The sequence below is a fragment of the Parus major genome, chromosome Z (genome assembly GCF_001522545.3).
Source record: "Parus major isolate Abel chromosome Z, Parus_major1.1, whole genome shotgun sequence".
Taxonomy (NCBI): Eukaryota; Metazoa; Chordata; class Aves; order Passeriformes; family Paridae; genus Parus; species Parus major.
This window is the reverse complement of record NC_031799.1, coordinates 54,541,749-54,550,299: the sequence shown is the minus strand read 5'-3', so window position 1 is coordinate 54,550,299 and position 8,551 is coordinate 54,541,749. Positions and strand designations below refer to the sequence as shown.

At 36.0% G+C, this 8,551-nt stretch overlaps 1 long non-coding RNA gene across 2 annotated transcripts; it reads left to right on the top strand.

Annotated features, from left to right (window-relative positions):
* The first annotated feature begins 2,786 nt into the window (after window positions 1-2,786).
* Window positions 2,787-7,877, top strand: LOC117245637. Of its 2 annotated transcripts, none has more exons than XR_004500552.1 (4): window positions 2,787-3,026; window positions 5,153-5,230; window positions 7,103-7,173; window positions 7,682-7,877. It is a non-coding gene; the product is annotated as an uncharacterized LOC117245637 (long non-coding RNA). The 2 variants fall into 2 exon arrangements; XR_004500551.1 differs by having other exon boundaries at window positions 7,098-7,173.
* The last annotated feature ends 674 nt before the right edge of the window (window positions 7,878-8,551 follow it).

Sequence of the window (8,551 nt, the reverse complement as noted above, 5' to 3'; positions counted from 1 at the left end):
GAAGGTGTATTTTTCTGATATGATCTATGGAGAAAAAGATAGCAGATATCTAGCACTTCCATGTGTCTAGGGACTGTGCAAAGCCATTTAACAAAACTATGTAGAAGTATGTCACAAAGTAGAAGTATTTCACAAATTGGAAACCTGCAGGATGGAATGATGGAATAGACAGCAAGATGTATGATAAAACAAACAAATCCACCACCAGAAAACCTCCAGCCACAGATTCCCCCTTCTATGCACACATTTTGGAGAGTTTTGACCTCTTCTAATTTTCATTAAATATTTACATAAGTTTTATATAAAAAAAAATCTCAGATATTTGCAATTCCTCTTCCAACTTTTCAGCATAGCAGTACTGTTACAGCTTTCAAAATTGATTAATTTAAAAAAAAAATTATGTAATACAGAACTTCTCCAATGCTCTCATACCTAGAGAATCATAATTTAACTATGTGCATAAATTTACTCAGTGAGCAATATCTTGCTTTAAAAAATAGTTTGGAAAGATCTTTGATACTTGTTTCTTTTATAATGTTAGTAGTGTGCCTAGTCTGACTCCTGCTATATGTACAAGTGTACATATTTGTAGCAAATTGTGTTTTAGATCCAGTGGTAAAGTCTGAAGTGGCACAGATGAAAATTCAGTGGTCACTCATTTCTTGGGCTAGGTTACTCTATTAGCATAGATTGATTAGGGTCAACCAGAAGCAGCCATTCAGTTTATCTTATGAATTGCAGTTGAAAGGAAGCCTTTAGAAATTTGTCTTAGGCATGTTTTGCAACAGCATTGCAAAGGAATCTGAGAGATGTTTAAATTAATAATGATATTTGGATATCCTGTTAATTATAACTAAAATAGTTTCAAATTTTATAATTTTTAGTAGACTGAATATAAATTAATACAGAACTTTTTTTCCAAGGCAATCCAAATGTCAAAGAGGAAGTTCATACATATTTAATACGAATATTTTAAGAAGTATATTAGCTGTGCTGTGCAGCTAATATATTATCTGCAGCTTCATAAACTGTGGTACTTAAATGTCTTGAAGTTCAGCTGCTTTCCTTAAAGCTCAGCTAACCTCAAAGACAAATCCAAGGGAAGATAGTTCAAAAGCCTCTAGTGGAAGTACACCTTCAGAGATTATTTTCCTGTGAGTTCCTTGTAGATCCCATTGTTTCTTTTTAAAAGGACAGATCTGGCCATACAACTGTTCTGAACCAGTATTTGTGTTCCTATGAAAGACCGCAACATTTACTTGTTGTTACTCAACATTTAGTCTGCAGTCTCTTAAAGAGTAGATGACATAAGGCACTATGGTACTGCTTAAGGCTGTACTCCTCCAGCTGAGAGAAGGCTGTAACACCAGGGAAAGGTGGGATACCTTCCCTGATCATTTTGAGCATCTGTTTCTCTCAGGACATTTAACCCTAGAACATGTCTGTATGGATTCTAATCTGTCTAACAAGGAAAAAAAACAAAACAACTGCAATTACAAGGATATTCTACTCAAAAAGTTCAAAAAGAGAATTTTTTTACAATGAAGTATTTTGAATTTCAATAAAGGTTTCATAATAAATTCTTTCACTTGAACATTATGTGTTCCTTCATTATGTCAATAAAAGAAGAGAACACTAAGAATTTTTAGAGAATCTTTTAAGTATTGAAAGTAGAATTTTCTACAGGATAGGGTAGCTAGGGATGAATTTGAATAAGCAACTTGAGATCTCACTACCCACAGGCCATAGATTGCAATTTAATCACTGGAATTTTTTGTCTAGTCTGTAAATACCACCTCAACATCAATTGTGTTCTAATTACCTTCTGTATTTTGCTTTTCTTAGTCTTGCATTTCAAAATCTGATATAGCCTTTGAAGGTAACTTTTTACTTTTAGTAAAAATTAAGCCTTCTAGCTGCAAACCTGTACAAAATCAGAAAATGCTTGTTTTACTCATTAGTAAAACATTATTAGTGTATTAATAGATGAAAACTGAAAAACAGCTATTCAGTAGCACAAAAAATATCAAATGTTTATGGTGAAGAAAATCTGATGTAGCTGGTGATCCTGTGTGAAAGATGAATGATTCTATGTCTTGTATGTTCTGTGGTTTATTGAATCATACCTCTACACTAAAAAGGACATTTTCTCTGGACATCATGAAATACATGGTTTTGTGAACAGCTAGAGAGGTGAGCCTGTCTAAAAAAACTAATCTTTAGAAAGATATGCTAATTCAAAATGCAGAATAGGTATCTGAACTATAGCTCCCCACAAAATTCTATCACACCTCACGAAGGAAATCTTTTTATCAAAGGAATCAAAATGGTTAACTTTGAGATATACTTTAGGAGGCACCGCTAATTTTGAAATGCAAAAAAAAATGTCCTTCAGATGAGTACTTGTCATCATCAGCTAGAAGTAGACTCATGCAGAAGAATCATTCTTTTAGAGGCCTCAGTTTTCTGCCTATTTTATAAAATAATTGAAAATTAGGTATTTTGAATTATTTCTATATAAAGTAATGGGTTTATGTAAATAAAAATATGTAAATATGTAAAAAAAAATAAGTAAAATTAACAAGGAACAGCTCAAAAGTTATGAAGGTTTAAATTTCAAGGAGGTTTAATTAGGCAGTTTACCTTTAGGTTAACTAAGCCAGTTTATTCAGCTGTAATGTAGAACTGATGTAGGACACTGATACTACTGATACTACTGATGTAGGATGACTAATAGAGAAAGTGCTGAAGGCAGCCTCACCTCTGATAAATTCCAGCTGTGCTAATTACCTAAGAGTGGGAACAGCCTTGCCCTCACACAATAAGGATGGGAGTCATAAAAGAGTGGGTTAGCTGGTAGAGAGTCAGTTGGAGACTGCTGGCTGTTCTGTGAGAAGTAAGGGTCAGGTAGCTACCTGCAAGGGATAGGAAGCTGTGCAATGGACAGGAAAGAGTTAGCTGGTCCTCTAGAATGAAGAGAGAAGAAAGAACTAGTAGAGCTGCCATAGGAAGGTTACAAAGACAAGGTATGAGACCTTTTATATAATGAGGGGCTGATGCTTGGAGCCTTCTTTGGTGTAAGTTGTTCCTCTACCATTGTGTGGTGACCCCAACATGATCCCAAGGTAATTTGGGTGGGCAACTCAGGACCTAAGAGCAGTAAAATGGTGCAGCCCAGCCAAACTGAGCCAGGCAGGACCAGGAGCCTGAGAGCAGAGCAGGCAGGACCAAGAGCCTGAACATCTGGATGACCTTTAAACAAATGCACCAACCCTAGCTGAGCAGCTGAGAACTGAGGGCTGGAGACTCAAGTATCAGGAGAAGAAAAGACTATTCAGCTAAATAATGAAGTAACAGGTGTTAAAATATAATTGAGAAAGCTTCCAGCTATGACAGAGAAATAAGGGATTTTGAATACCAGTTGGAGGCTTTTAGGACTAAAGGTGGTAGGATGGAAGAGTTAGAAGAACTAAAAGAAAAACAATCTACTGTTCTAAATCTAGAAAGCAATACAGAAGCTCTACAAGAGAAATGTACCAGTGTAGACAAAAAAACCCAAAGCTACAAGAGTTCAGTGCTTGAGAAGCAAATTTGAAGGATGAAGTTGTGCAGTTGATGAACAATTTGGAGACCATGAAACACATTGTTCAGGAGAAGGAAGAAAATTAGTATGAGAAAATGCAGCCTACAGAACTGCTACAGAAAGATCTTTCTGAAAGCTCTGTCCTTGTACAAAGTTTGAACAAAAAATATTGCAGAGGAAAGAAGAATACACAGATTTGAAAGAGAAATTTTCTAATGCCAATGAAAAAATTCAGCAAGTACAAAAGGATTTGTGTACAATGTAAACTCAGGAGAAATCCCTGGGGAAATACATTATTGAACTCCTGAAAGTTAAAAAGCATTTTAGTGAAGAATTAGAGCTCAAACAGTACACAATCCTGCAACTTAAAAAAAAAAAGTTGAATAAAGAAAAGCTGAAAGAAGTCTCCAAACAGTATGAGAAAACACATAAAGATCTGTGTGCAAAAAAAAGACATGCAGATGACATTAGAAAAACAAGAACAGACTCAGACTGAACAAAATCAAGTGCTTGAAGGCAAGTTAGAAGAGTCCAACAGATTAGTTTTGGAACTGGAAGCATGGAAGCAGAAATATAGAGAGCTCAATAATCAGTGCAATAGTGACTGGCAGCAAAAGATGAGCAAAAATGAGGAGAAAACCATGAAAATGAGGAATTAATAAAGTTGCAAAAAGAACTGAAGGAAAATGAGGTGAAGTACCAAAGTGATAGAAAAAAAGTAGCTCGAGGGAAAAAATGGGATTCATAAATCAAGTAAAAGAAGCTGAGAACCATTGCAACAGGGAAATGAGAAAGTTTGTGGAGAATAGAGAACACCATGCAAAGCAACAAAGCTGAAGAAAGAACAGGAAAAGTAATTAAAGCCACAGATACAGGAAAAGCTGGAGACTGAGTAGTTCTGTTACTCAGTACAGTGTGTTTTACTAGTAAAACATATGTATTGTATTTAAACATTTACATAACTATTAGTCCTAAGTGAAATATGTGAATATGTCATAATGTCAATTTACCTAAACAGGTCCTTCTAGAGATGCTGCATCTTAATTATTAAAAAAGAAAGGGGGAGTTGTGGGAGGATAGAGATAGTGCTGAAGACAGTCTGGCCCCTGTTAATTGCAGCAATGTTAATTACCAAAGGGTGGGAACAGCCTTGCCCTCACAGGTGTGTCCAATAAGGATGGAATTATAAAAGTGTGGGTTAGCTGGTGGAGAGGCAGCTGGAGCATGTTGGCCATGCAGTGAGGGGGAAGGGTCAGGAGGCCATGCCAGGGACTGAAAGGGTGAGGTGTTGTACAAGGGACAGACAGGGTTGGGTGGCTGTGTGAAGGATAGGAAGGAGTTTGCCAGTCCTGAGGAAGGAAGAGAGAAGGAAAGAAAGAGCCAGTGCTGTGTGGAGCTGTCATGGGAATGTTACAAGGAAAAGCTATGAGAGCTTTTAGATAACAGGGGGCTGATGCTTGGAGCCTTCTTCAGTGTCCATTGTACCTCTACTATCAAATTGGGATGCTGCAAGGCTAAACTCTAGGAAAAGTATTTTGGTACACAGTCAATTTTTCACTTTTCTTTCAGGTACGTGTTCTGAAGCAAGAATGATTTTCAGGTCTGATTTATGGAGTCCTGTCCTAATGTAGTCCTTGAAGAATAAATGTGAGTGTTATAATGCAAGTAAATGACTTGAAACCTACATAACTAAGGTTTGGATTACTCAGATATTTTTTTAAGCTAGAAATTGCAGTAAACTCAGACAGATGAGTGCATTCACCATTAATGCATTCATAAATATTAAAATGTAACATGCTTAAGCACATCACAGAAAGTCTTCTTGTAGTCATGGATAAGATACATTCCTGAGAGGCAGTAGTTCATTCAAGCATCTGTGAGCAAGGCAATATTTTTAACCTATCTCCTACAACCCATATTATCTTATTTAACAGATAGAACTGAGCCCAACAACCTTACTCCCACTGTGTGTTTCCAAAGCTCAGCGCAGCAGACATTCAGAGAGAAAGATTAATAACATGTGAGCTTGAAACAGGCATGGGAAATACCTATTTTATAGTGCTTAAAAAACCTTGCACAAGAGGTAGACAGCTAATTCTTTGTTGTCAAGTCGAACAGATTTGGGGATTCTACTGGCCAAAAGCAGTTTTTAGGATGCAGACTGGGTTGTGGCACCTACCTGCTTGTTTAGAGCCATAAAGTTTTCATACATTCTTTTTCAATCTAATTTTTAAAATGTTAAATAATATTGAACAATTGAAAGTATTTGAACAATTAATCTCCTATAACAAAACTGTAGTTTTCTATCAGAATGATAGATATTTATTAATAATTTAGCAAAAATCTTTGTTAATGCCTTAGATGACAAATCAGTCCTACTCACTGTGTCTCATAAGTGTGTCTTGCTCAGTCCTGTCTGAGAAACTGACAGAAGCTCTGTTATTGTACATACTATAACCTGTGAGAGAAAATAAATACTACAATACTTATCCATAAGTTTAATATGGGTAGAAAAGATGGGATGGCGATAGAGATGCTAAAATCCTCTACTTCTTCTGAAAGGGTCAGTGATTGATCTTCTTTGCATATAGAAAAATATATTGTTTGTGAAAGGCATATCATGACAGCCAGCCTTTGAGACCTGAAGAGCTGCCAAAGTTGCTACAAGCATTTTTAGTCTCATGAAAATAGTGACAATTTTCTTGATAGGGTAGGGTTTTTCATCTGAACAAGGTGACACCTTACATAGTGGCTCCATACTTCAAATGTTATCTTCTGCCATCAGGCATAAACAGTCATTCATCTATTTGATACTGACAACTTTGCAATGTTAAAAATAGTTTGAAGGGCTAGGACATAAAATGCCTGTGTGTCTGGGCTCACCAGATAATCGTCTTCCTAATTGGCTTAAAAAAACCTAGCCCTAAGAAGGGGTCTGAAAACTAGCAGGAAATCACAGGTATCAGTTACATACAAAACAGAGCCTGGGAGATGCCTCTTCAATAATAATAAAGAGCAAAGGAGACATTTTTTGTATTAGAAGGTAATGGATGTTAATTGACTGGTTTTTTTACAAGAGTCAGTTGGAGACTGAAAGTCCTATTGATTGCTTGTTTTTTGTGAGGACTTCACACTAGCAGTCAGGATCGGTGGCAATTATGTCTAAGCTTAGTTCCTTCATCAATTGTTTCCCTGCAGGCTAAATTAATGAGAAAAATGAATGGTGTAAGATCACCAGTGTTCTTTCAAGTGTTTCATTTCACTGCTTGTGGTGTGAAGAAATTTGATACTTCAGGGTGTATGGTTATGCTTCTTAGAGAACATGTGATAGCAAGTCCTGCTGTTTTTCATGATTATATGTATTTGATTTCAATTTTTCTTAACTTTACTAAACTCTCTGCTCTGCAATAGACAACTATTTGGTTCTTCTAACCTTCACGGGTTCTTTTCTGCTTGGGTTTTTTAAAGATATATTTATATTCATATTCTAAATGCCTTGTTGAAATTTGTCTAGTTCAGGTCTCTGAAACTAATACAGCTGCCGAGGTCACATGCTTTCCAAGTCTGTTTCTAACTGCATGTTCTCTGAAGTAAGTCAAGTTGTCTTTGCTACAGCTACTATGTACAGGCAGAATCTAGTACCAAATGAACATGGTCTGTTCTCACTGAAATACAGCTTAAATGCAGTTAGAAAGTCTTAGTATTGCACTATTCATCCAACTGTGTTACTCTTTTCAAACATCTACGAAGCTGAAGCACAGTTTGGAAGACAATTACCCAAGGAAAGTAGTACCATAACCACTGGTTAAAACTTTATGCCAAAAGATACAATAAAATAAACATATTACACAGATTTTTTTTCTCGAGTTCAATGTAGTCCTGCACCCTACTATCTACATGTAATAACATTCTAGAGTCTATGCCAGTAATGACTATAGAAGCACATTTTTTCTGCATTATCCTCAAAGGCAGAATCATAACCACTTTTCATGCTACTCCGTCTGTAAGCTCAGAAATCCAGCACATCTCTTTCTAGAAAAATAAATGAGGAAATTACTGATCATTTTTCAAATCAAGATGAGTCTTTTTCTTTCACAGACTTTGTCTCCTAGATCCTTGTTCCTGTGGACCTTCTGGCTAACAGCAGATATCTATCCCTGTCTAAGAAATGGAAGAGCAGCAGACAGAAGTGCAGAATTTTCAAACAAAAATAAAACAAGGGAAAAAGAAAGTACTTCTCTATCTTTCTTCTAGCACACAATATAAATATTTATGGTGCTGGAATGTATTTACCACATATGTGCTACTCACTGCATAGGTATGAAATTTAGTATAGCAACACATTTCACAGATTCACTCTGATTTTAAATCAGTGAGAACTGTGCTATTACTTTCTGGAGTACATATATATGGAACATCCTGAGGGGGTCACTGAATCTATTGTAAGTACTCAAGTCTTGTGCTCCATACATACCTAAGTATTTAGCCACATTCGTTGCTATATTATTTCTTTATTTTAAAAAAATTCTCTTATTCATGTCACACAAATTTAGTCACACAAAACTAACTCATGGAAACACAGTAGCTGACTGGAGCCGTTGTTTTTTACTAGGTGGTACAAAACAAATCCTATGTGCCTAGATATTTAAAATACTTGAATTCCACAACTACTGATTATTTTGAGAGGAGCTAAGATATAAAATATTGAAACGCTAACAGTTGTGGAAAAAATGAGTTGCAACACTAATGTAAATATTGAAGATATAGTGAACATAACCATGTTTGTAAGAGCACTGGTGGCTTCAGTACCTGGATTGTATAAGGCAGATACTTAACTGTATTGGCAGGATGAAAATTCTGTATCACTTGGACTTAACAAATGAGTAATTGGCATTGACATGGACTCTGTGCTAAATAACTTTTTAGTCATAGTATATTACTGGATGTGTCGTTCCGATTGGGAACGGC